This window comes from Anas acuta, chromosome 3, assembly GCF_963932015.1.
Source record: "Anas acuta chromosome 3, bAnaAcu1.1, whole genome shotgun sequence".
Taxonomy (NCBI): domain Eukaryota; kingdom Metazoa; phylum Chordata; class Aves; order Anseriformes; family Anatidae; genus Anas; species Anas acuta.
The window spans coordinates 6323020-6349538 of NC_088981.1; the positions used below are offsets into that span (position 1 = coordinate 6323020).

Genomic DNA, 26519 nt, shown 5'->3' on the forward strand with positions numbered 1-26519 from the left:
ACGAGTCTCCTTTGGATGCTTTAGCCCAGGAATTCACAGCAGCAATGTTTCGAAAGCAGTCGATTTTATGCAAGTATCAGAGAAAGTACTTGGGAAACACCTACCCCGATAAACATTAGAACTGGTACTAGGAACACAGCTGGGAAAGCTTGTGGCACCTTCAAAACCTTCCTTCGGTCCCCTCGTACCGAGCTGAGGACCCCGATCCCCCAGAGGCCTGTAGCTGTATTCACAGGTTCAGTTTTCCTTTTGTCAAGGCAGAGCAGCAGTCCCGTGTTCCACCCAGTAAAGGTGGATGTTCGCTTCAAGTGATTCAATTACATCACTGAAGAGATGCAGTACCTCATCAGGACAGTGTGTCGTGAAGGAAGGTACAGAAATTAAATAAAAGCCGTGAAAATCTGGGTATCGTACTGCTGAATTTTTTAAAAATAAATCCAGGATCGTGGTATGTTTTACACTTAATTAAATGTCCGAGTTGGTGTTTATTAACAGTCAGCTCTGAGGCCCCTGGATAAAATAAGATGGACACTGAATTAAAAACGTTGGTTTTAAACGTTTGGTTTTGAACCTACCAGGGGTGGCACCCCGCTAGACCTTCTCTTCACAAACAGAGAAGGACTGGTGGAGGATGTGATTGTCAGGAGCTGTCTTGGGCAGAGTGACCACGAAATGGTGGAGTTCACTATTCTTGGCGAGGCCAGGAAGGGAACCAGTAAAACCACTGTATTGGACTTTCGGAGGGCTGACTTTGGGCTGCTCAGGACACTAGTTGGTGGAATCCCTTGGGAGGCGGTTCTGAAAGGCAGAGGGGTCCAGGAAGGCTGGGCGCTCTTCAAGAGGCAAATCCTAATGGCGCAGGAGCGGTCTGTTCCCATGTGCCCAAAGATGAGCCAGCGGGGAAGAAGACCAGCCTGGCTCAACAGAGAACTGTGGCTTGAGCTTAGGAGAAAAAAGAGGGTTTATAATCTTTGGAAAAGTGGGCAGGCCACTAGGGAGGACTATAAGGATGTAGCGAGGCTGTGCAGGGACAAAATTAGGAAGGCCAAAGCTCATCTGGAGCTCAATCTGGCTACTGCCGTTAAAGATAACAAAAAACACTTTTATAAATACATCAACACAAAAAGGAGGACTAAGGAGAATCTCCATCCTTTACTGGATGCGGGGGGAAACTTAGTTACAAGAGATGAGGAAAAGGCGGAGGTGCTCAATGCCTTCTTTGCCTCAGTCTTTAGCGGCAATACTGGTTGTTCTCTGGATACCCAGTACCCTGAGCTGGTGGAAGGGGATGGGGAGCAGGATGTGGCCCTCACTATCCACGAAGAACTGGTTGGTGACCTGCTACGGCACTTGGATGTGCACAAGTCGATGGGGCCGGATGGGATCCACCCAAGGGTACTGAGAAAACTGGCAGAGGAGCTGGCCAAGCCCCTATCCATCATTTATCAGCAGTCCTGGCTATCGGGAGAGGTCCCAGCTGACTGGCGGCTAGCGAATGTGACGCCCATCTACAAGACGGGCCGGAGGGCTGACCCGGGGAACTACAGGCCTGTCAGTTTGACCTCAGTGCCAGGGAAGCTCATGGAGCAGATCCTCTTGGGAGTCATCATGCGGCACTTGAAGGGCAAGCAGGCGATCAGGCCCAGTCAGCATGGGTTTATGGAAGGCAGGTCCTGCTTGACGAACCTGATCTCCTTCTATGACAAAGTGACGCGCTGGGTGGACGAGGGAAAGGCTGTGGATGTGGTCTACCTTGACTTCAGCAAGGCTTTTGACACCGTCTCCCACAGCATTCTCCTCAAGAAACTGGCTGCTCTTGGCTTGGACTGGCGCACGCTTCGTTGGGTTAGAAACTGGCTGGATAGCCGGGCCCAAAGAGTCGTGGTGAATGGAGTCAAGTCCAGTTGGAGGCCAGTCACTAGTGGCGTCCCCCAGGGCTCGGTGCTGGGGCCGGTCCTCTTTAACATCTTCATCAATGATCTGGACGAGGGCATTGAGTGCACCCTCAGTAAGTTTGCAGATGACACCAAGTTAGGTGCGTGTGTCGATCTGCTCGAGGGTAGGAAGGCTCTGCAGGAGGATCTGGATAGGCTGCACCGATGGGCTGAGGTCAACTGTATGAAGTTCAACAAGGCCAAGTGCCGGGTCCTGCACCTGGGCCGCAATAACCCCAAGCAGAGCTACAGGCTGGGAGAGGAGTGGTTGGAGAGCTGCCAGGCAGAGAAGGACCTGGGAGTGATGGTGGACAGTCGGCTGAATATGAGCCAGCAGTGTGCTCAGGTGGCCAAGAAGGCCAACGGCATCCTGGCTTGGATCAGAAACAGTGTGACCAGCAGGGCTAGGGAGGTAATTGTCCCCCTGTACTCGGCTCTGGTGAGGCCGCACCTCGAGTACTGTGTTCAGTTTTGGGCCCCTCGCTACAAGAAGGACATCGAGGTGCTTGAGCGGGTCCAGAGAAGGGCAACGAAGCTGGTGAGGGGCCTGGAGAACAAGTCCTGCGAGGAGCGGCTGAGGGAGCTGGGCTTGTTCAGCCTGGAGAAGAGGAGGCTCAGGGGCGACCTTATCGCTCTCTACAGATACCTTAAAGGAGGCTGTAGAGAGGTGGGGGTTGGCCTGTTCTCCCACGTGCCTGGTGACAGGACGAGGGGGAATGGGCTTAAGTTGCGCCATGGGAGTTTTAGGTTAGATGTTAGGAAGAGCTTCTTTACTGAAAGGGTTGTGAGGCACTGGAACAGGCTGCCCAGGGAGGTGGTGGAGTCACCATCCCTGGAAGTCTTCAAAAGACGTTTAGATGTAGAGCTTAGGGATATGGTTTAGTGGGGACTGTTAGTGTTAAGTCAGAGGTTGGACTCGATGATCTTGAGGTCTCTTCCAACCTAGAAATTCTGTGATTCTGTGATTCTGTTTAGACAGCCCGTACTACCTGGTCTGAAAGTCATGCCACGCTCAAGGAAAAGGTCCCACACATGTGGTGTGGGATGATTTGAGTGAGATAACAAGCAGACCCCAAAATTCATAACTGGGAAGGCTGTTTTTCAAGAGCAGAAATACATAAATAAAACCTTGTTTGCAGGCTTTTATCATGGCAAAGCACTACCTGCTGGTTAGGATGGGGCAGGGCTGCCTACGCGCTCAGCCACGTGTCCAATGCAGGAGGTGTCCGAGCAGACAAACACCTGCAGCCATCCTCCCGTGACACCTCCACCACGTCAAACCTCACTGTCAGGCCTTAATGACCTTCATTTTAGGGAGGCAAGGAGACGTCCCTCTCTTTTTCGGTTTTACAAGGTGAGCCGACGCTCCAAATGTAGGTTAGACCAGGAAGGGAATACTGTAAGACTTCCTCAAGTGGTTTGAGGAATGGAGACCCAGAGTGGCTTAATTAAGGTTAAATAATCAAGTTCAACTTCGCATAATTAAAGTTAACCCCTATCAGAATTAATAGGCCAAAAATAATAAACTGCATGAGAAGAATAAGAAAGCCAGTCCAGAAAGTCCTACAGGCAGGAGCTTGGCTATTCAAGTACCAAAGCCTGGCACTCACACTAGCAGGAAAATGGACTCTTGGAAGACTCATGTCCAGGAGCAAAAAGCACCAGGAAAACAGCAGGAAAATGAAGGCAGTGGAAATTCAAGCTTCAAAGATTTTCCAAGCAGAAGAACATCCGGCTTCAGAAGTCTTTTTGTAGTTGTTTAAATCAATTCCATGAAGATTGAAGAGTAAAGGCTGAAAATAAGATTGGTGCAGCAAGGAGGAAAATATTTAGGAATCAAAGGATACAATACAGTGTTCACACGTGGAAAAAAAATGATGATAAAGACTTTGCTGGAGAATCTTTGCAGCAGTTTTCATCGTAAGTGGTATTTGGACAAGTCATGCACCATGTCCCTGATGACTATTGCACAGACAGGTCATCACAGACAAATCAACCAAAATACATCAGAGAAGTGCACAGAAACAACAGCAGCTCCTGCCTGAGAGATCCCAAAAGACACAAGAGGCTGAAAAAGAGGAGAATGTTAAGAAGAGTTGAGACATCCGAGAGTTTTGCTCACTGCCTTTTTGATGATGCTATCAGCCTTTTCTTCTAGGATATTTTAATTATTGAGAAAGCAGTGGCTTTAATTGCTAAAAAACACTGCGCATGCAGCGGGCTCAGAGCTGTATCCTAGAAATTAGGAATAAAACCTTTTAGCTCTATCTACATAAACACTAATTGGCATTCTTTTCTGCTCTATCTTGAAAATTACAACGACCGAGAGATGACCTGGTATCATTACAAACCCCTGCGGAGAAGCAGCTACATGTCTTGTGCAAAAAGCAATCCAAATGCGCTGGTTTAGTTTGTGAGATATTCCGTAAGCAGGTCTGTTTAACCCCCAGTGGCAGGTGATGCCAAGGCGAACAGTCCTGTTGATCAAGGTATTTCAAGAGCTAGCGAGTGCAAGGCAGAAAGGCAACCACGTGGGTTCAAGGCAGCAAGACCATTTCTGATTGCATGAGCAGGAAAATGGTGCCAGGATCAGCCAAGCCTCTGGTGCTGGGGCTGCTAATGGCATCCAAGCATTCACAGCGGATCTCAGTGCCTCAGGAGGTGTGTGATCAGATATCCTTAAATATACTGGTCCCTCTGCATTGCTCTTAAGCAAGTTCGTATCAGGGTGCACCCTTCACCTGCCGTCCTCCCCACCTGCACTCGTCCTGATGCATGGGCACAGAAGTGTCCTGAGTGCTCCCCAGAATAATTCACTGAGCTCAAAGAACAATCACGGGTAAGCAGAACTTCTCCAAATCTGTCACTGGCCACACTGGCTAAGACTGTGCATGTGCCCAGCAGGCAGGGAATAGCTGCTTGCCATCCTCTGCCCGTATCCCAAATGCAAGCTGCAAAACTCAGCCGGGCATCCTGGAAGGCTCTTTGAGGTCTGAGTGCTGAAGTCAGCAGCAGTTGCTTTTTTCCTTCCCCTTTAACACGATGACAAACCCCCTTGATTCAACCAGAGGAGTGCCTGCATCAGGCACCCAGAGACATCCCCGCTTAATCCCTTTTTCCTCCTCATCCGTGCACATCTGGGACAGCTGCACTGAAGTCAACAGGCTCGCAGCAGCTGCCATGACCGACCGCATCCCTAAACTCTCCCATTTCTTCCTCATTAACGTGGCGTAGGCAAACGAGAGCTGCTGCTGCTTGCCGTGACCATGATGGGGTGGTGCATCGCTTCCTATAAACCAGAGGGAGAGCTGCTGCAGACACAACTCTCCCATCTCCGTGAGCTCCTTGAGGCGCTGCTGACCCACCGGGAGATGCAGAGGAACCAGCCAGGACAAGAAAGGTGAGTGAGACAGAAAGGAAGCCCCTCAGCAGCCTCTGGTCCTGCTGCATTCCCCACACCTTGACATGAAGCCACAGCGAGCAGGGCAGCCAGCACGGCTGGTGCTGCTTCCCCGAGGGCTTTAATCCCCCCCAGCTGGGCCCTTCTCTCCGCGCAGAGCCGCTTTTCTCGGCGGGCAGCCGACTGCCAGATGCGCAGCGGGGACGTCGGGCCTCTTCACGTGGTTATCCCTTTCTCCCCAGGAAGGATTTAGTTTACTGAGGTTGCTGCTGAGAGACTTCAGTTTCCTCGGGAGGTACAACCCCTCTTGTTTCTTCCAAATGTTGCCAGTTTCCGTAACGCTGCAGAAAGCTTTCCCATTTGTTTCTGCGACGTCCCCTGTGCTACTCACAGCTTGCTGCTCGCAGACGAGCTTGTGCAAAGCAGCACCTACATGTCAAGGATCCACAAAAAAAAAAAGCAATTTCCACTGCTAGGTTGTGGCTGGGTGTATACAAACCTCTCCTGCAAAGCTCCTGTCTGATCACCCGCGAGCTGACACAGAAATACTTCCCTTCAGTGTCACCAGCAGGGGTGAGAGCCCTGTCTAGCTCCAAAATCCCTGCAGCCCTCCTACCACCAGCACCTCCCGCTGGTAAATTTGGCTGATCTCGGCCTGCAGGTTCAAAAGTTCTCCCAGGGAGGGATGAAGATATAAACAGAGCCTGATCACATAAGCCTCCTTAGGAAGTTGGGCTAAAAAGAGATTTGACTTTCTACAGTGCCATGATACGGCACGCTAAGCTGGTTACAGGGCACGCACGGGGAATCGCTGCTAGCCCCGCACATCCTCACGGCACGGTGCAGGCACTGATCTCACGGCTCCTGCCGGGCACTGAGCCAGAGACCAGAGGTTTCCCCTGCCCCGGGACCCAGCAGTGCCCACACCCCACCTCTAGCCCCCTCTGCTCCCACTTTGTCTCTAAAACCAAGCGTGTGCTCCCCGCTGCTATTTTTATACCCCGCTATTTTCCTGCTCCTTCCCAGCCGGTTATTCACATAATTGCAGCCACCACCAGATTACACTAATGGCTTAAGTGCCACGTTCAGCCCCAGAGCTAACAAACCTCCCCGGGAGCCACGTGCTGAGTGCTGCCTGCTGTCCTCAAAGCAGGGACCGAGTCTCTGCAATTACAACCTCACTACCCCTGCTGTAATTAACACGGTGCAGTCAGAGCCAATTAATAAGAATGGTGCGGAAAAGGTCTAATCGGTCTGAACGGGGAAGTTTACCAGCGAACAAGTGACACATTGCCCCCAGGACACACGACAACGTGAAGGGAAAGTGGCCGTAAGCACCTACCCGAGACTTCAGCCCAAGCAGAGTCAGCATCGGATCCCCAAGGAAATGGGCAATGGGCTTCCATGCCCACGAGCCACATCCCACCCTTGCTCAGCCTTAGATCCCAGCTGCTGCCCAGGAGCAGAAGGCTTTAAAAAACCAACACTTCCACCAGCTTCCACTCTGGGGGAAAGCCGGACTCGAGGCCGGTCCCTCTTCCCTGTGGGTGCATGCTTCAAGCAGGGATGAGGCTTCCAGCAGCCCTCCTGCAGCAGAGCACAGGACTGTCTTACTGGAATTGATTTTTTATTAGCCAAGTCAGTAGAGCGATAATTATTATAGCCCCCTGGGGCCGACAGCTACCAGCCACTTACAGGGCAGCAGGGAGATAAATACAGCATTTACACGTACATATAATCGTTTTATTTCTGCATTAAATATTCATTTTCCAAAGGGTTTCCCAGCACGCGGGGGATTTCCAGAAGCACTGTGCAGAAGCCAGCTCTGCTGCTCTCTCGGGTGTCCCCCTTGCTGCATTTTTGCCCAACAGGCTACTCACAAACTTTTTTTTTTTTTTTTTTTTTTTGCTAACAGGCTGCTTTGGCTCCAGCCAGCTTCACGTGGTTGAGGCAGGACCAGCCTGGCATGTGGGGAAGCACACCTCAGGACCAAGCACCAGGCTGGAGAATGCCGCTGAGCCAGCAGAGGGGCGATGCTCTCGTACCAACAAAGCCTCTCCGCAGCACAGGAGTCCAGGCAACCCTCGCCCCAGCATTTTGCAGCAGCTGCTTTTTCAGGGATAAATACGGCCTCGTGGGCAGTTCCATCTGCTGGCCCACCAGAAATGGCAACATTGGGGAAAAAAAACAACAAAACAAAACAAAAAAAAAATGCCACCACGAAAACTCCCCGAATATGTGTTTCGCTCCAGCGATGACACATTCATCCTCCCAGCTGCCTTCTCAGTCGCTCAGAGCCTCTCCAAGAGTTTTGGGACGTGGTACTTAAAAATACTTTTCATCATTAGCTGGGGAGAGAGGAGGGATGACATAGCAGGGAGAGGAAGCGAGTCTGGTCTGAGACTCTTGCTAAGTGCCAAGTTTACTGCAAGGGGCAGGAAAGAATCCCAACAGAGTCATCTGTCCGAAAATCCCTACGCCTTGAGACCAGTACTTTACCAACAAGTCCCCCATGAAGCCAGGGGCACGAAGTGCAGCAGGTCAGCACAAGCACCCAAGATCCCATTTGCTTCCCTGCTTAGGAATCAGCTTCAGACGAATTCCTGGAAGGTTTTTTTACTTCTTTTTGCACCAGAGACTGACCAAGCCCATGCCAATGTCTGTCTGAAGAGCTCATGTGAGGCCCGTGGGATTAGGGCACCCCACCGCCTAATTGCACTTGCTGCAAAGCCACCAAGAGCCTGAAAACACCCACCAGACCCCGGAACAGCTCACGCTGTTGGGTCTTCTGCTGCCACTGCCCTTTCCCAATGGAACTATAAACTCTCCCTTAATTGAATTTGACAATGGAAAAGTAAAGAGATTTAAAATAACAAATGGTCCCCCCTAACCGTTTCCCTGCAGCAAGGTCAGAGATGCTTACTGAACTTCAGCTTAGCTGCTAAACAGGAACACCAGCAAGTAAGGGAAAAGTGTTAGGGGTACCTGGGCTAAGTTAGCAACCAGTCTTCCTCCAGGAACAGCTCCTGCACCGTCAAAATTCTGCCTTTTTTTTTTTTTAAACACTTAATAAAAAAAGCAGTGAAAAGAGAAAACTATCATTCACCACAAGGACTGCAGGGGTACCTACAGAACCTGCCACAGCAGCTGCTAACAAAACACCCCCGTGGAAATATATTCAGGAGACCTGGGTGCAACTGCTCCACGTTATGGGGGCAGCTCTGCCTAAACCACTTCCCTGCAAAATGGAAATGCAACATGCACGAGCTGGGAGACAACTTCACCCCCGTGTCACAGTCATTGAGGATCCTGGAAAAGCACAGACACCTTTGGGGTCAGCCTTCACAAAAGGATCTTGATAAATGGAAAGGATACAGGAGAAAGCTCTAAAAATGACTGGATGAGAGGAAAATGTCTCAGAATGAGAAATCTGGAGCTCAATCTGTTCAGCTTGGTTAAAGCAAGACTGAGAGGTAACGTGATTACTGCATAAAACACCCTTCACAAAGAAAATATCATGTAAAAAGCGCTTTGTTATCGCTAATAAGGAATAAAAGGAAGCACTGGCTGACAGCTGAAGGTAAGGAAGAGCTGATAAAGCAAGCATTTCCATACAATGAACCATTAATTTCCAGACGAGGCTCTCAAATAAAGCAGCGGATGCTGCAGAAAAAAGCGTGGTCGGACACAGCGTGCCCCGTGCCAGGGCAAGCGGGAGGAAACAACAGCCTGAGAAATGATGGAAAAAGGACAACGTGATTCTGGGGGCTCTTCTGAATCTAGGCAGAAGTGGTCGGTTGGGACACCTCGCGTGGACAGGGAGCAGCACTACACGTACCTCAACGCGCTTAGCCGGGGAGAAGTTGGAGAGCTCTGCCTTGCAAAAGCCAGGTTCTAAGAAAACCGGCAAATACAGGTGCCACCAGTACGCTCTGATTTCATTCAAGGCTTTCAATGTATTTGAAAACATGATAGGTAAGTGAGGAAAAAAAAAGCCCTGCTCTTAATTGCTGTTTCCTTTATTCGCTTCCCCACTCGCTAAGCAATTATGAGGGATATTAAACACACGAGGTAAAAACGTTTGCTGCTACCTTTCCTCTCCTCCAAGAATCATCCAGTGTTTGCCCACGCAGCATCAGAAAGAGCATCTCTCATGCTACTTATTAAAGTTTAACCATGTTTATTTCACATGGTAGAGCTCCTCTTTGATAAGTAATGATCCAGGTAACACAAAAATAGCTAACAAAGAAGAGCAGCCAAACAAGCTTGGCTTTGTGTCGTGGTGTTTGCAGGAGCCCAACGGTGACAGGGGGCATGTCCAAGCTGGGAAAAAAATGGTGAAGGGCAAGAAGGAACAGTTTTGAGCCAGCAGCATAATGTTGGAGGAGTATTTCAGCATCCTCTTGCCCTGCAGAGGCAATGGGTTTTGTGGGAACTCCAGCAACACAGACAGCACAGACTGCTGCTGCCAGCTGGTAGGGAGGCAAAAAAAATAAAGGTGGAGGTTTCTAGGAAGCCTTACAGGAGCCACACAACCCTTTGGTCTTCTTCCCTGGCTAAACAGGGAACCCATGTCCTAAAAAGCCCCTTTGGCACGTGTTTAAGCTCGGTACCTGAAGCAGGCAGGGTTAGCCCTACCTACCTACTGAGAGGGGTCTGCTTTGCATAAGGCTCATGTAAAGCCCATCAAAGCCCTCGAATGAGGCTCGAAATGCTGCTGCAGCGGCGCATAGGATTAACGCTGGTCCTTCTACAGAGGGGTGAATGTCATTTACAGAACTGTGTTAATTCCTGATTTGAATTTAGATGATGTTTTTAAATAAGAAACAAGCTCAGAACATCCGCTGGGAATCTGTGACTTGGATAAGCCTTAATAAGTCACCAAATACAAGCGAGAAGTGCACTCAGACCGCAGTGCTGTGCAAAAATAATAACAACAAAAAGGAAGATCACTTCTCGAGAACAGAGAATAATGGCTTCAGATTGCATATTATCGACACAGCTGATGTGTTTAGCATGATGTGGCAGCACTAATGAGCTCAAAATCAGTGAGCTCAAACTATAAAATATGCTCTTGTGAAGAAGGAGATGAGTAGGACAAGTAGGAGATTCTGCGTAGGGTTTTCCTACAAAAGGCACTTTTCTCAAAAGGAGGCAGCAAGAACTAGGAGAAGGAAGGCTGTGGAGCAGACCAGATCAAGATGAAGGGGGTGAGGAGGCAGCAAAGCCTCACCTTTACTCTAGCCAGACTCTCCAAGTGCTGGCAGTCGATGCTGCATGCCCTCAGCAACTCCTCCTGTGGCGGATGGATGGTAAAGCTCAGAACTCCCCAGAAGCTCATCATACCTAACGTACCTGCATCTTCGTTTTTTTATTTTTTGCAGGATGATTTTCCAGCCTGAAGCAAGCAGTATTTGCAGGAGCAGTAAGTGCAAGCACCCATCAGGGACGTGCAGCTAACAGGAGCATCCCAGCACTGCTCCTGGCTGCCCCAGCCCCGTGCCATAAGCCCCTTTCACACACACCAGTTTGTTTCGGCTTCATTAGAAACGCTGGTGCTACTAAGCTACCCAACAGCTCTCCCCAAACCGGCGGCGTGTTAAAAGAAAAGACAGTCCTACACTTATCTAGGAGGTGGTGCTGGGGAAACTTCCCAAGGGTGGAAAGGCAGCTCGGCAGCTCCAGCTGGATTAGCATGCAGCCCACATCTTTACATCGCTCCTCGGCACGGGGAAGGCTTTCTGCGGAGAGACGTGGAAGAGGCAGCTGCACTGAAGAATTAAATTTAAAGTGCATTTACTTCCAAAGTGGGTGAAAAAATGTCTCTTAACTCCTAATCTTTCATAGCGTGGACTCACGTAAAACGGATGTTCTTTTCTTTTAAAGTCATGCAATTTAATGTGATGCTTCCCAGCAGGCTGCATTTGCTTTAAATGTTTGCGTTCAAAATGTGGAACCACTCCCTCCTCCCCTTAATTTTATCTAGAATTATGAATACTTCATTTGCTTAAATATAATCAGAAGAGATGAGCCTCAGAGAACCACAGCCTCAGTCTGGGACAATCTTCTGCACCCTTCAGGACACAGAACATTTGGGAAATGCTGCGGAGAGACTCGGTAGCTGCATCCACCAGGACAGAGAGGAGCCTGCAGGCAGAACTTGGGGCTGAGGCACACCATCCCCTAAGAGGCTCAGAACACCACTGAACTGCTACGGAAGAGGGTGGGAATGATGAGGACTCGAGCTGACGCTGGGAGCAGTTCCAGCCCTGGGGGGCAAAGGCAGCATCCCCTCAGCAAACCAGGGCAAGGGCCTGGCTTGGAAAAGGCAGGAAAGAAATCTTGGAACCTTTATGAATAGTTCCTATAAACATCAACCTAATGCTCAGCAATCATTGAGCTGAAAATAGACAGACAAGGATTCTTAAGAGACGGAGAGAGGAAACAACGCCAGCAAATACCCCGATGAGACAGCACATGTCGAGGCACCGGCTTTGCGGAGAGCCAGGCTCTGCCTGTGCCTGCCTGGGGCTTTGCTGCAGCTTATTTAGCTGTAGCAGCAATTCTCCTATTGACCAGGTGGCTTATCTCTGTACAAAGCCATAGTGCTTGTTCCAGGAGTACTAACAGGTGGGTGTTCTGCGGGGCACGGCACGGCGATGAAATCCAGACCTTGGCAAGATCAGTTTTAGGTGCAGCAGAGAGAATAAGGAGCAAGCATCCAGCGTGTTTAAGGTGCTCCACGGGCAGTAAACACAGATACAACATGGACATGCAGACCTGACAAAAAGAGGATGGTGCTAAAGCATGCTGGAAAACAAACACAGCCCCAAGCAGATCCCAGAGCCAAGAGGAAGAAGCCATCAACCTCCTGTTCCTCCCAGCAGGGAAGGATAAATGCCACCAGCAGCAAGATGTCCCTCCCGGAGGCAGCACGGGACGCCGATGACTCACTGCTTTTTTAGTATTAGGGGCAGTCAGGACTAGGAGCAGAAATACCTGGCTGCAGGAGAGGCTGCTGACCTTACAAGAGGGCTGGGAAGGCTCAGTGGGTAAAAGCCCCCAGCAAGTGCTACTAGATAGTAATATCCACCTGCAATATCAGCCTCTGCCTGCATTTCAGCTGAGCCTCTGGGAAAGTCTCTGCATCTGCTGGCTGCACCCCCGTTTGGGGGCAGGCTTTGAGGAAGCGTGCAGAATGCCAGGCACACCCGCAGGGGAGCCGAGAAGGAAGAAAGAACATCCAAAAACCAGCCCTTACCCTCACCCCCACCTCCTTTTCCCAGAAGGGGAATGGAAAGGTGAGCAGAGAAAGGTACAGGTAATAGGTAAAAGCGTACAGCAACTTTTAAGTTATTACTGAGTCTGCTTCTGTAGCAGCATTTTTAATGTCCTTTTATTTTTCTATGGCAACTTGGTCCGAACTAATAGTAACCCTTTAATTAGAGGTGCAGTTTCACAATTCACCAGCCCTAAGTTCTCAGCTTTGCCATAAGTCACGTTCCCTTTTGACCCTGACAAGACTTCAAGTGCAGCACTGCACTAGTTATGCCAACTTACAAAGCTTAAAAGAAAAAATTAAAAACTGAGAATTTTCATTTATTTATTTACTTCGAAAGAGCCTATATTGTGGTAGATTCCCTCACCCTTTCCCAGGTTTTGAACCAAACACCTCCATGTCAACATATCCAGATATCTGCAAATGGACCTCCCTCTCTGGCAACAACACCCACTGATAATTATTGTCCTGCAAAAATCTCAAACTTGACTGCCTTGGGGCAATGGTCAGGGCAGCAAAAGAGCCTGAAGATTTCTTTCATTTTCTAAGCTGGACACGAATCCCATTCCCTGTGCATCTCTTTCATCATTCTGAGGAAACAGAGGACAGAAACAGTGTTAAATGCTGGAAGAACCAGAGAAACAAAAGACAAACTCATTCCTGAAACCCCAACCCATCACTGTGACAAGGCAGAGAACAACCAGGGATGAGAAGCAGACTGCCACCGCACCGAGAATAAAGTTCTCTTTCAGGAGGACATTCGCAACAGCACTCGGGGACTCAAACAGGGACATTAGTTAGCTATTTTATGCAAGCAAGACTGCTTGAATAATCAGTTTTTCTGATGTTGCCATGTCTTTTCATTTGTTAGCATGGAGCATAATTGCTCCTTGAAAAGCTGAATGATTTTAAATTAGATGGAAAGACGGTCACCGCAAGCAAAGAATTTTGAACGTTCCCATCCAAAGTTGAAGGTTTATAAATATGAGTTGAAAAGAGATGGAATAATTAATCTGGCAGCATTCACTTAATTTGTCCCCTTTCTTTTGTTTCTTCCTTACTATCCAAGTACGCACAACCCTGGTAATGAAGAGCAGGAAAATAAATAAATTTACCCAGACCAACCTCCTTGCCGGACCTGGAAGCCATCAGTACAGCCAGCAGCAGTGATTAAGCCCAGATTACGTTAAAACAAATTTGCCATGTCACTCAGAAGACTTCCATTTGGCATTGGCCCAAGTATTTCTGTTAGTCTTTATCTTCTCTCCAAGCACCGAGCAGTGCCACGGACTCCCCCTGGCCGAGGGACCCTGCTCGCAGCAGGACCAGGGCAGGATGCTTGGGGCTCGGTCTGCCCGCGGCTTGAACGCCCCCAAGGCCAGAGACGGGATCGGTCGATCCCTCATCTGCAAGCTTTCTGCTTGCAGGAGCTATTTCCAGGCACTGAAATCATGACTCGATTGCTCCAGCAACCGAACCGACTCCTTCTTACCAGCTGATTCAGCTGAGCTCTGCCATCGTGCCTTGTCTTGGTTTGCTCTACGTATCTTTCCCAAATCCCTCACTCTCTTATTTCTTCTCCCCCCACCAAAGCACCATATTCCTGAAGGCAGCTGTCACCCTTACCAGAGGATTTTGCGGTTGCTATTTGTATACAGGGGAACTCCACGGTGCCTTTTCTCTGCAAATGCAAAGCTGCTCCTTGCTCCACCGCGGAGCAAGCCCGGCCAGCGAGGAGCAGGGAAGGCGCTGCCAGAGGAAGGGAGGAGCAGCAAAGGGCAGCAGAGCCTCCACGTGCTGCCCGGGAGGCTGGCAACTTGCAGCCACTTGAAAACTTAAGGGAGATTCGGGGTCATTTCTTCTCCTGCGAGCGTGCGCTGCCTTCAGTCCGCGGGTGGCGGGCGCTCTGCTGAAGATGACGCATTGGGGAGAGGAGATTTTAGTAACTGGGGCAGAGGAGGAGAGGCAGCGAGCGGTGAGAGGAGGAGGGAAATGAGCCTACATAAAGCAGCAAAACTCAGGAAGAGGCAAGGCTTTCTTAGAGGAGAGAAATGGAAGAGGGAGAGAGCAAAGTCCGGGGAGTTTTGGAGCAGAGGGGAGCATTTTACAATAGAGCTGTGACCTTGTCACACCTTGTGCAGACGCACGAGGAGACTTTCAGGCCCTAACTCCATGCCACCACAAAAGGCAGGAGTCCAGAGGCCTGCTGAGGTCTGAAATTCAAGACCAGTATTTGCAGAATTACTGCACTGAGACCAAAGCTTCACTGGGCAGAGGCACCAGGCCATAAAGCTGGGTAATGCACATCCCCGTGTGCCTGTACAGCAGTGAGTATCAAAAAACAGTCAAGTCGTCTGTAGCTTTTTTTTATTCCTGACTTTTTAAACATAACTAACCACAGGTTCCCAACGTCCATCTTTAAGAGGCAGGGGAGGGAAGGAAATCTCACCTTGATTCATTACAGCACTATGTACGCATCCCACTTTAAGTGCCTAAGTCCAATTTAATTCGATTTGACTATATATGCTAAAATCACTCAAGGAATAGATGACCCAGTTAGTCCTCAGACTGAGATCTGGGACCACGCAGATAGTACTGACAATTCCCATTTACATACTTCCTCCTGCTTCAAAGCGTAGAGCCACGATCGTTTCTTCTCAAAACCATGAAAATGTAAGATGGGTAAATATCCTCTCCTCGCCAGTCCTTCCAGGAAACAACCATTTCACAGAAACTTGACTCCAACATGGCCAATCTAAGAGAGAAGTTGGTAAATTTCGCCACCAAATCATTGAAAATTGGGAATTTGAGGAGCACGAAGCACCTGGCACACCTCAGCTACCTGTGGTCTTAATGCAATCCCCGTGACAAACCCCATCAGCTTCTGACCCAAGCAACATGCTTCCATGTTCTGCTTTGCAAACAGAAAGGTGAAGCTGCGTTTGCTCCCCACGTGCTCATCGTTCCTGCACAAGGCCTTGTGCTCTCCTGGTGCCTCCAAGCAACTGGGATACCCTGGGTCCAGGCACAGCAGCTGCCTTTGCACCTCAGCTCCTGTGAGCCCCCTTCTCTGGGGTAGCACGGGCCGTACACCAAAGGGTAATCAATGCTCCGTGATGCTCTTAAAGAAAAAACAGTTAATCTGAGTTGTCGATTAACCCCAAAGACCCAAACTCCCTCCTCCCCAGCTGCCTGTGTGGCAGAGGGAGCTGCCTCCCGATCCCTTCCCCGTGCACACCCCAGACCTGCTGCCACCTGCAAAAGCAGCGCCTGGCACCTCACCCCCGGGCCAAGTACTGCCCCTAAGGGACATTAGTCCCCGAGGGCTTTCCTCTGCCCAAACACCCATCGTTTTTCACAGGACTCTGACCCAAACTGAAGTCTCCCCAGTTTTAAAGCAGACGCAATTCCAAGTGCCAGCAGGCAGCTCGTGCATACTTTTCACACAAAAAAATGGGGAAGGAAAAAGGAACAGCCTGTACGCAGCCCCACTAGGGATAGCAGCAAAGATTTACTAGCGAAGGACAGCAGCGAAGCCTCCTACTTCTGAAATGTTATTACCTTTACAGAATAGGCCAGTGACCGTGTCACAGCCCATTTCCATACTGTGCCGCCAGCTCTCTTGGGCCCGTGGCAAAGAAAGCAGCGCCGTGCAGAGGGCGAAAGCACCACGCACAAACCAGGCTGTCCACACCTACCCTCAACTAAAGCCACAGGAACTTAACCAGTTATTAAAGGTCTTTCCAAACCGGGGCCTCTTGCAGTCACTGTCGGCAAGTTCGTCACCAGCGAGGCTCCGCTCCCCGACACTTGCCCGAGTGCCTTAGTTATTGCATCCGAGGGCTTAATGGCATTATTTGAAGCTTGCTATTTACCTAGTTACACGAGACCCAGCAGCTTAGAGCCTGCGCTCTGCCTGGGCTGCAAATCTCTGCAACTACCTCCAAAATAGCCCAGATTTTATGACCCGTTAAGCTTAATGATAAACCCTTGGATTTATGTTCCAGGCTAGTGAGCAGTGGGAGATCAAGGGCCAAGCTTTGATTTATCTGCAGGCCAAGGGAGCTTGTTATTTATTTCTTTATTCTTATTTTCCTCGGCACTTGCCACGATGACCGCAACGCTTTGCTATGACATCATGGCACTTCGGAGCGTTATTTATATCCCGGTCATGGCTGCACGTGGACCTTTTGTGGAGCTGGTGGGGCCCCTGCCAGCAGGAGGGGAGCGCTGCTGGAGAGCTCTGCCAGCTTCTACCCAGCCTCAGCCGAGGATCCTGCTACAGAGACGGTAACACCAGACCTCCCTGGTGGTGGGTAACGCGATGGTTTTCACCTGCAAAGCCTGATGGAGGTGGGGGAATGGCCTGGGAAGGAGCGCTGTACTGCTCTGCGCTGGTTTTGTTCTTTGGTAGTGCTTTCTGCGTGATGCCACTGGTGCCCGAGTTGAGATAAGCTCTGCTTTATGATGCTTTAAATCCAGAATCAGGAAAAGAGGTGTGTATTAGCCAATCTTTGCGTGGACGGACAACTTGACAGCCTTTCACATACTTAAAAAAGTGGGCACTGCGGAGAGATGCTACTCAGCGTGGTCCAGTGCTCTGCTTTTAGTATAAATCTCTCTGCTTTAAGGGTTTCTCTGGAAAGCCCATCTCTGGAATCAGGGGATTGCAAGAAAATCTTCTGCATGCTCTCAAAATTTGCTTTAAAAGGAAACACAGAGAAAATTAAATGCCCTACCTGGTAGGAAAAAGCCTTGAGAAACTGTTCATAAGGACCGCAAGTGTCCACACAAGTCAGGGTTTCACACTTGTGCAGCTTTAAACGCTCCTCACAGCGCCAGGCCCCCAGGTGTTGGTGCAAGCCCGCTGCCAGCACAGCTGGTTAGCAGCTCAAACACGGGCAGGTGGCTGCATCGCTGAGTGCCAGGGCAAAAGACTGGGAAAGTGCTGATAAACGCAGCATTACAAAGCTGATCACAACCTGGGTTACTTCCTTCCGTGATTATTCCATCCGTTGTACTGCGCTGCACGGGTCTATAAGACTGCTTTGGTAACATTGAGAGAGGATGGGAAAAGTAAACATTAAAGGGCAAATTTGGAGAAGCTGAAGCTTGCAGAACGAAGAGGATGTGCTTTATAATAAGAGGCACCTGTCAGGGGAGCCGTGCATTATCCAGTCTTTCTCATGACTGACAACTTGACAGCTTTTCACACATTAAAAACCCCTTTAAAAAGCATTAGTTAGCAATTATCACCAATTTTCCCATTAAGCCCATGAAACAATAGCTGCAGCTTAATTTCTAGCTGCATCAGGACAGTTGACTGTTTCTCTTCTGTTTGCACAAAATTGGGAGATGATGAAAAAGTGCAAGATGCCATTTCAGCAATAAGGGAAAGATGCCCAAGAGCAAAGCAAACAGCGAGAGACACGTGGCTCTCTTCCTAAGAGAAATTCTAATTTATTAGAATAAAAATTGCAAAAGCAATCTGTGTGTGTGGGGGGGGGACATGCAGAAACCCTTTAGCCCTCAGTTAAAGATCTCTCACGCAGCAGCATCAGGATGTCACCAGCAAGAAGAGACCGTGGGCCAAGCCTAACAGATTCTGAGGAAAAAGTCAAAATACTTCTTCAAGCAGAAAGTGATAATAAACGTGAGCCCATGGAGCAGCCACAAGGCTATCAGGTTTCCCACTCGATACATAATCCCTGGGGCTTGCTGCACCACTGAGGTCCAAAGTCAGGCTGGATTGCCCCAAAATAAAGAAGAACTGGCCTTGGCTTGACTTCACTGCCGCAAACCTTTCCCTTGGAAAGGAGCAGCCCTGCTGACTGGTGGCATGGCCCACGCTCCTCTACCCCAGAAGAGGAAAAACCCACGCTTGCTGTTAGCCCTTTAAGAGACTGTGAGCCACTTTTCAGCTAGCAGGGCTCTGCATCAAGCAGTAAATTATTTATCTCAGCCCTTGTACTCCGTAAGTACTTGAACAGGCAGCATTTACTCTCCCTGTGAATCCTGAGAGCACAGCGAGCTGGTCCTCAAAGAGATGGGGATGGAAAGCAGAGAGCGGGACGGAGAGCTAACAAGACCTGCAGACCAAAAGAGGCGATTTCAGCATCGTATCTCTACTGTACCATACTGTGAGGGACATGCCTGTGTCCCTTGTCACAGCTGTGCCCCAGGGAGCAGTCCTCTTGGCTCCCCAGGCCGTGACTCTGCTGCCAGATTCATACCTCTGGCTGAGCGAAGGCTTCGGGTTTGCCACCCTGCTCCCAGGAACAAGCCCCCTGTGGCACGCACAGCGCGTGGCTTGGCTTGTGTTCCCCCAGAGTGGTCTTCAGGGTACGTATGACACCATCTGCCCCATCACCAATGTTTAGTTTTGGCATAAGGGCTCCCGGCCCTAACAACTCCCATTCCCTGCCGACCCCGCCGTGACTCCCAGCAGGACGGGGCTCTTTCCACAGAGCCACACGACTGCAGTCCCACACAGCCACGTGTGGGATGCTCCTAAGTTGTTTTCTTTTCCACTTCTCCTTCATCTCCTGTCCTAAAAACGTCAGAACAGAGATCAACAACTTGAAAGGCAATCACCACCTGCAACCGCTGCAGCAACGCTGAACTATTTTGGCAGCCAGGCCTCTCCCAGCACCGCTGCCGGGGCACACGCTGGCGCTGGGCAGACACAGCGTGTTCCCAGCTCTGGGCTGCATCGCTTCAAGCTTCTGAATGAAACACGGAGGTACCCAGACATTTCCTGAGATTACAGCCATCGCCCTGGCACTGGAACGCTTTCCAGTAGCACACTAAATTTATGTTTCCCATATAAATCCCCCAGTTATGTTCCTTCCCCCAAACCCTGCTGGCACACCCTGCAGCCCAGACCTGTCTCCCAACCTGCTGCCTCACAGGCAACAACTTTTTTAGCCAGTTTTTCCTGCCCTTCATGTTTTAGGTGACACAAAACACAAGAGGCAGGACATTTTGCTATTTGGACGAGAGGTGTTCAGCGTGCAAGCGCATGCTCCAAAGATCTGTCACGGTGGCACAGCTCGGGGAACATTCACCGTGTACTCACTTTGCTCTCATGAAAACCTTCCCACTTCTTCAGCCTACAAAAATCACCCCTCTCTATAATGCATTAAATCAAACGTCGTCCAAAATCTAAGCAAAATGCAGCAAATCTGTTGTCTTTGGGGCCTTTACAAACAAGGTAGTAACAAATTTAATAGATGCAAAACCAGGCTCCCGTGGAGAAGGTGGGATTTGGGCCAACACATAAACCATTTAAGCGTTCTGACGCTTTATTTATATTGCATAAAGAGTTCAGGAACAACCCCTTCGAACTGTACTTCATTTATGCATCCCTCTATCTAAGCACCCTTCGGTGAGAATCCCACAGAGGATTCCTGAGAAGTCCTTTAAATGCATTTATTTACGTGGCCCAAACAGCCCGGCGAGGCATTAAGCATTGTTCTTGTAATCCTGTGAAGTACCAAGAGCCTCCTGGGACAAACTGAGTCGCTTCAGCTCAGGACCAGATAGTTCTGCACCTGCCTAAAAAAGAAAGCTAACCACCTGAAAGTACAAAAAAGCCTTCCAAAGCAATTACCATAATCCCTCCTGTTACACAGAGGTTAAATAACTTCAGCCACAGCACAGCCTGGATTAGAGCCGCGGTGCCTCCTGACTTCCAGCTCCATGCTCAGCTCAGCTCCTTAAATAGCTCGAGCGCAAGGAATTAGCTCTGCACATACATCCAACTCAGGGAATGGGAGAGCTGGAGTTCAACTAACGGTAACAAAGCCTGTGGAGAGTCCTGGGGGAGAAACGTAAAGTTTTAACCTGACACCACCACCCGAACCACCTGTATGAAGGCGTACGGCTACAGTTTGTTGCCACCAGTTCTGACAGTGAATTATCCGCACACAGCAGAGCACACTGCAATAAAATGTTTATAGCTATCAGCAGGAGCTTTCTTGGGGCATTTATTTGTTCCAGGTTTTCTTTGTTGGCGTTTTTTTTTTTGTCCTCTCCTTTGTCAACAAGGGTCTCTCCGTGCTCTTCTTTCTGGAGTACCTTCATGGCTATGAAAATAATGAAGTTTTTTGCTACAGGAGGAGTTTAGTGACACTGCACATTTTTATTTGCATTATTACGTATTTCTACAGTCATTTCTGGCCCGTGTGGCTTTCCTCTCAGAGGTGACTGCACACACGTGCTTCTACTACTCCACTGCCTGTAGCTGCAGCGTGCTCTTTTACTTGTCAGCTGCCTCCAGCAGAGGACAATAAATCTAAAACAGCCCCAAAAAAAAGGGAAAATCTCTACTGCTTTTTTTGGCATCCGAGCTCTTTGGCTTAGCCTATTTTTGGCAGAACATCTTTGTTCAGCAAGATCAGAGCTCCCACCCCTGTGACACCAGAGCACGTCCTGCTGCTGCCTGCCCTGCTTGCTAGCATCGAGCTCCAACAGCGGAGCTGGTGTGCAGAGAGAGCCCAGAAAGAAAAGCGCGAGAGCCAGGACTTCCCTTTGCCTCCACCTGCCAGGTGCTGAGCGAGGTGTGCTGCTCCTCTGCCTTCACCCCAGCTCACTGCACATGCACAAAACACGGGCGCACCTAATGCAGAATGCTCCTCTAGGTAAAAAAACGTCTCACCCTGTGCCAACAGGACCCCAGTCAGGGGGGCTCGTGGTGTGTAAATAGGAACACGTGTGTGTATCTCTGTTCAGTATGAGTTTTGCACAAGGCATAAGAACGGTCAGAAATAGCAAAGGGCAGCCTGGTCTGTAGAAGAACTGAACTTAATTCAGATGTTTTTGTTTTGTTGGTTTGATTTAAGGAAATATTCAATATTTTCAGAGCTCTGTCTGCTCTGAGATGTAGTTACCTTCGTACTACAGGAACATCTTCAGTGATAACACCCTGACTCGCCCCAGGAAGGCAAACAGTTGGAAATGATGCAAAATAGTGACTTTGCATGTCCTGCCTCACTCCACGATGTGAGCACGTGCTTCCTATGGCACTGCAGGACAGGCACTGCTCGGAAGGGGAGAGTCCTTGGGCATTTAAGGCACAATGCTGGGCACAAATTCTGTGTTTGGTGCCAGAGCTGCAAGACAGCTGCTTTCACCAACGTAGTGGAGCCTTGCGAGAGCCAAATGCTGTGGCAGGTCGTAGCCCTGAAGGCCCTGTGACACTCCTCTTTCCCCAGGGGAAAAATAATAATAATAAAAATAATAATAAATAATAAAAAAAGTAAGAGCTAAACATTCATTTTGTTAGCAAATACTCCACCTTCCTGGCAGGAGAGAGCCCTCCAAATGCGACACTGAGCTCCGCAGCCCTGCTGAGCCTGGCGACAGGCAGGCTGAAACACGGCACTGACTGCAGCTCCCCAGAGAATCGGTGTGGTCTAATGGATGAATGGCTTTATTAGAGTTACCTGAACATTAAATATCATTAGAGAGCCCTGAAATTTGCTCTATTTTTTCCCTTTTAAACAGCCTCATAACTGACTGGGTTTTTGGTGCTCTGCTGTTGATGTTTTTGAAACTTTCCAGTTTTCAGCTCTTTTCCGCAGAGAACAAAGCTGATGCAGGTGTGCTCTCTCCAGCAGGCAGGGCTCCTCACATCCCTCATCGCCAGCTGAAGCTGGTCGTAATAGCGGGCAGCTGCCTCAAATCAAGTGCTGTACCAGGAGGTTAGGGAGATCCTTTCTGCAGCTGTCACCAAGCAAGAGAGACGAGCCCGTATCAGGCACCTGGGGAGGCATGAGGAGGGGAGCCATAGGAACTAAGGCTCTGCCAACCATTTTTTTGAGCAAAAAGTCATATAAAATGCCTTTCACGCTTCAAACGGCTATTAATAAGATGGAAAATGTTTAATAAATTATAACTAATGGAGATAAATAGACTACAGTTACAAGATGGTGAAAATGATATGCCCTCCAGGTGTGAGGGACATCAGCCTCATGACATTTCCATCGTTGTGCTCCTGGTTTTGCCTGGCTGCAACCACTGAGCGTCCCACAGGGATGCCTGAGGGTTCGCTCAGCTTCCACCACAATCTAGGAAAAAATTGCAGCAGACCAAACTCCCCTGAGCTGAGCAAGGAGCAAAGCAGAGCTGGCCCAGGAAACCCCATCAGGATGGACAAACAGCACCATGAGCCAAAACAAAACACTAAGTGCGGGCTATCCCAAGGTATTTTAGCAGGAGGGCTTTGCTTGGGGTCTATGCACGCTCCAGAAACCCTTCACACGTACCATGGTACCCACAGACGCCTGTTAACAGCTCCAGAGGATGGCACACAGCAGCCTGCTGGTTTCAGCTTTTGCAAAGTAAGGCAGTAAACGCAGAGAGGATTTATGAATTTGAACAGGTTCGTGGCAGACACTTGAGATCCTTAATTGGAGCAACTTCAAAGCAGTAATGGAATTGAAGTGTCAAGTCTGAGTGTGATCAGAGCAGAGGCACAGGGATGCAGGTGCTTCCCACCCCCTACCTTTTTCCCCATCCCTCCCTGAAACCACAGAGTGCCCGTGGCAGATCCATGCCAGCATCACCTCACGGGCAACGCCCAAGCCACGGGAGCTGGAGTCCTCCTCGAACACAAGCAAACCCCAAATGACCCAGCTGATGCCGAAAAGCACCGTTTCCCCTTAACATCTCCCCCGTTTCAGTACTGAACGTGGGGTTGGAGGCGAGGCCGATGAGATAAAGCAACTCTCAGCTCCTGTTAACTCGCACCACGAGAAGTTTGTTCTTAGCCAGGGATTTACGCTGCTGACCAGCTTTCTTGCAAAGCATTTTATTTCTGAAACTAACGGCACCCTGGTGACATATTTCACTGTAGGATTAGCCATCAGACACCGAGACTTCACTGAAAGCCAAATATTCACCTACTGCATTTGGGACTGATGAAGGAAGCCAGGAACAGGGATGCCAAACAGCCAAAGCAATTACACAAGCAACAGCATTTACTACGCACACACACGGTGCCTGGTTTGCTCTCCCTTTCTTTACAGTAAGGTTAAAAAACGCAGAAACACCTAACAGCGCTCTCAGCTGCTGCACGAAGGCGGGACCACGGCAGGCTGGGCTGAAGTCTTCTGAGGAAAATTAATCTCTTCTTGAAAGCGCGGTTTCACCTCGACCAAAAGCACTTGTAAACAGTGTTTGAAAGCAAGGAGAGGAAAAAAAAGGAGCTCTGCGTCAGCACTTTCCAAACGAGTGACACTGCCTTTTCCTCAACCCCAGCCGCGTTTTTCACTTGGTCTGCCTCAAATCAATTTGTTTGCTGGAGCAACACCTTAAATCCAGCTGGAACAAAGGCTTTGCATGCACCTCAAAGGAGACGAAACGCCACGAACCCCCAAAGCGCAGCGTGCCCGGCAGCAGCAGCCCGGCAGCGGCTGGGGCTCAGCGCCCGGCCCCGTGTCCCTGCCGTGGGGTGGGCACAAGGCACAGGGCCATTTTGGGAGCCTCAGCTCTCCAGGTGACAGAACCGCTTCCCTGCTCACCCTCAGCGGTGGGCGTGCGGCCAGCCCGAGCCCTGCACAGCCCCAAAATTTACCCACGCGGGGATGACCCCCGAGGGATGCGCAGCGCTCCCAGCTCCATGCCGGCTCCGTGCCCTGGCACCGCTGCAAGTTCCCGGTTAAAGGCAGCAGGGACGCAGCCCGCCCCTAATAGCGACCAAACCCCGCGGTAAGGGCCGGCAGCGGAGCATCGCAGCGACACGGAGCGCGCAGCCCACGGGCTGCTGCTGCCGCCGGGGAACAAAGGGCCGGCAGGCGGGCGGCTCGCTGCCGGCCCCGCGTGTCCCCGGCACAGCCCGGTCCCCCCGCTCCCCGCCCTACCTCTGCCGCCGCGCCCCCAGCGCCATCTTCTCGCGGGCGGCGCCCGCCGGGCTCGGCTCGGCTCGGTTCGAGCGGCTTCGGCTCGGCCCGGCCCGGCCCGCAGGTGCCGCCGCCGCGCCCCGCCCCCGGGGTGGGCGGGGTCTGGAGAGAGGCCGCGCCCCACAGCCCACCCCCCCGCGGCACGCCCCCGCCGCAGGGGGAAAGCGCGCGCTGGGAGGTGCCCGGTTGGGGTTGGGGTTGGGGTTAGGGGTGGTTTGGGGTTAGCATTAAGGTTAGGGTTAGGGTTGGGTTGGGGTTAGGATTAGGGTTGGTTTGGTGTTAGGATTAGGTTTAGGGTTGGTTTGGGGTTAGCATTAAGGTTAGGGTTGGGTTGGGGTTAGGATTAGGGTTGGTTTGGGGTTAGGATTAGGGTTAGGGTTGGTTTGGGGTTAGCATTAAGGTTAGGGTTAGCATTAACATTAGGGTTAGGGTTGGGTTGGGGTTAGCATTAAAGTTAGGGTTAGGATTAACGTTAGGGTTGGGTTGGGGTTAGGGTTTAGGGTTGGGTTTAGGGTTAGGTTTAGGATTAGGGTTGGTTTGGGGTTAGGATTAGGTTTAGGGTTGGTTTGGGGTTAGCATTAAGGTTAGGGTTAGGATTAACATTAGGGTTAGGTTGGGGTTAGGATTAGGGTTAGGATTGGTTTGGGGTTAGGGTTTAGGGTTTAGGGTTAGGTTTAGGGTTAGGGTTGGTTTGGGGTTAGCATTAAGGTTAGGGTTAGGATTAACGTTAGGGTTGGGTTGCGGTTAGGGTTAGGGTTTAGGGTTAGGGTTAGGGTTGGTTTGGGGTTAGGATTAGGTTTAGGGTTGGTTTGGAGTTAGCATTAAGGTTAGGGTTAGGATTAACGTTAGGGTTCGGTTGGGGTTAGGATTAGGGTTGGTTTGGGGTTAGGGTTTAGGGTTAGGTTTAGGGTTAGGGTTGGTTTGGGGTTAGGATTAGGGTTAGGGTTGGTTTGGGGTTAGGATTAGGGTTAGGGTTAGGGTTGGTTTGGGTTTAGGGTTAGGGTTAATGTTAGGGTTAGGGTTAGGTTTAAGGTTTGGGTTAGTGTTAGGGTTAGGGGTTAGGGTTAGGGGTTAGGGGTTAGGGTGGGAGTGTCTTGCCCCGCAGCATGCTGTGAGTTGTGGTCCTCAGGCCTTCCCAGTGGAAGCCGCTCTGTGATTGTCTCAGAGGAGCGCAGGGCTGAAGTGGCAGGCAGGGCTTGCCCGCACTACGGGCGGGAGCTGCTGGGTTCGGCTCGGCCCAGCCCGCGCCACTGATGTGCTGTGCCACAACGGGGTTGGTGGTCGGGGCTGTCCCCGAGTGGAGCGGGCTGGGAGAAGACGAGGTTGCGGGCGCCGGGGCGCCACGTGGGCAGCGGCTTCTGCAGAAATGGCCCCTGTGCTCGGCGGGGGTGGTGTTGGGTTGGACTGGGTGTGCAACAGGGACTGCACTGCGCGGGGCTTCGGGGAGCTGGGGGAGAGGGAGGCGGCGGCAGGGAGAGTGAAGGAAGGAAAAAAAACAAAGCCTTACAGAGCCTCAGCTCCGCTGAGGAATGAATAACTCTCTGCTTCTGGAAGAACAGCACTGATCACAGAATCACAGAATTTCTAGGTTGGAAGAGACCTCAAGATCATCGAGTCCAACCTCTGACCTAACGCTAACAGTCCCCACTAAACCATATCCCCAAGCTCTACATCTAAACGTCTTTTAAAGACACCCAGGGATGGTGACTCCACCACTTCCCTGGGCAGCCTGTTCCAATGCCTCACAACCCTTTCAGTAAAGAAGTTCTTCCTAAGATCCAACCTAAAACTCCCCTGGCGCAACTTAAGCCCATTCCCCCTCGTCCTGTCACCAGGCACGTGGGAGAACAGGCCAACCCCCACCTCACTACAGCCTCCTTTAAGGTATCTGTAGAGAGCGATAAGGTCGCCCCTGAGCCTCCTCTTCTCCAGGCTGAACAAGCCCAGCTCCCTCAGCCGCTCCTCGTAGGACTTGTTCTCCAGGCCCCTCACCAGCTTCGTCG

At 50.4% G+C, this 26519-nt stretch overlaps 1 protein-coding gene across 4 annotated transcripts in view; it reads right to left on the bottom strand.

Moving 5' to 3' along the window:
• The window catches only part of PAK5 (p21 (RAC1) activated kinase 5), an 82670-nt gene extending 58047 nt beyond the window's left edge, over positions 1-24623 (bottom strand). Inside the window, exon 1 of one of the 4 annotated variants that reach the window (XM_068675416.1) lies at positions 24478-24623. The gene's annotated coding sequence lies outside the window, so the exon portion shown is untranslated. Of the gene's footprint in view, positions 1-10955; positions 11076-13728; positions 14029-14239; positions 14514-24477 lie in introns of those variants that run through there. The other 3 variants (XM_068675417.1, XM_068675420.1, XM_068675418.1) reach the window with 3 other exon arrangements.
• Positions 24624-26519: the final 1896 nt, after the last annotated feature.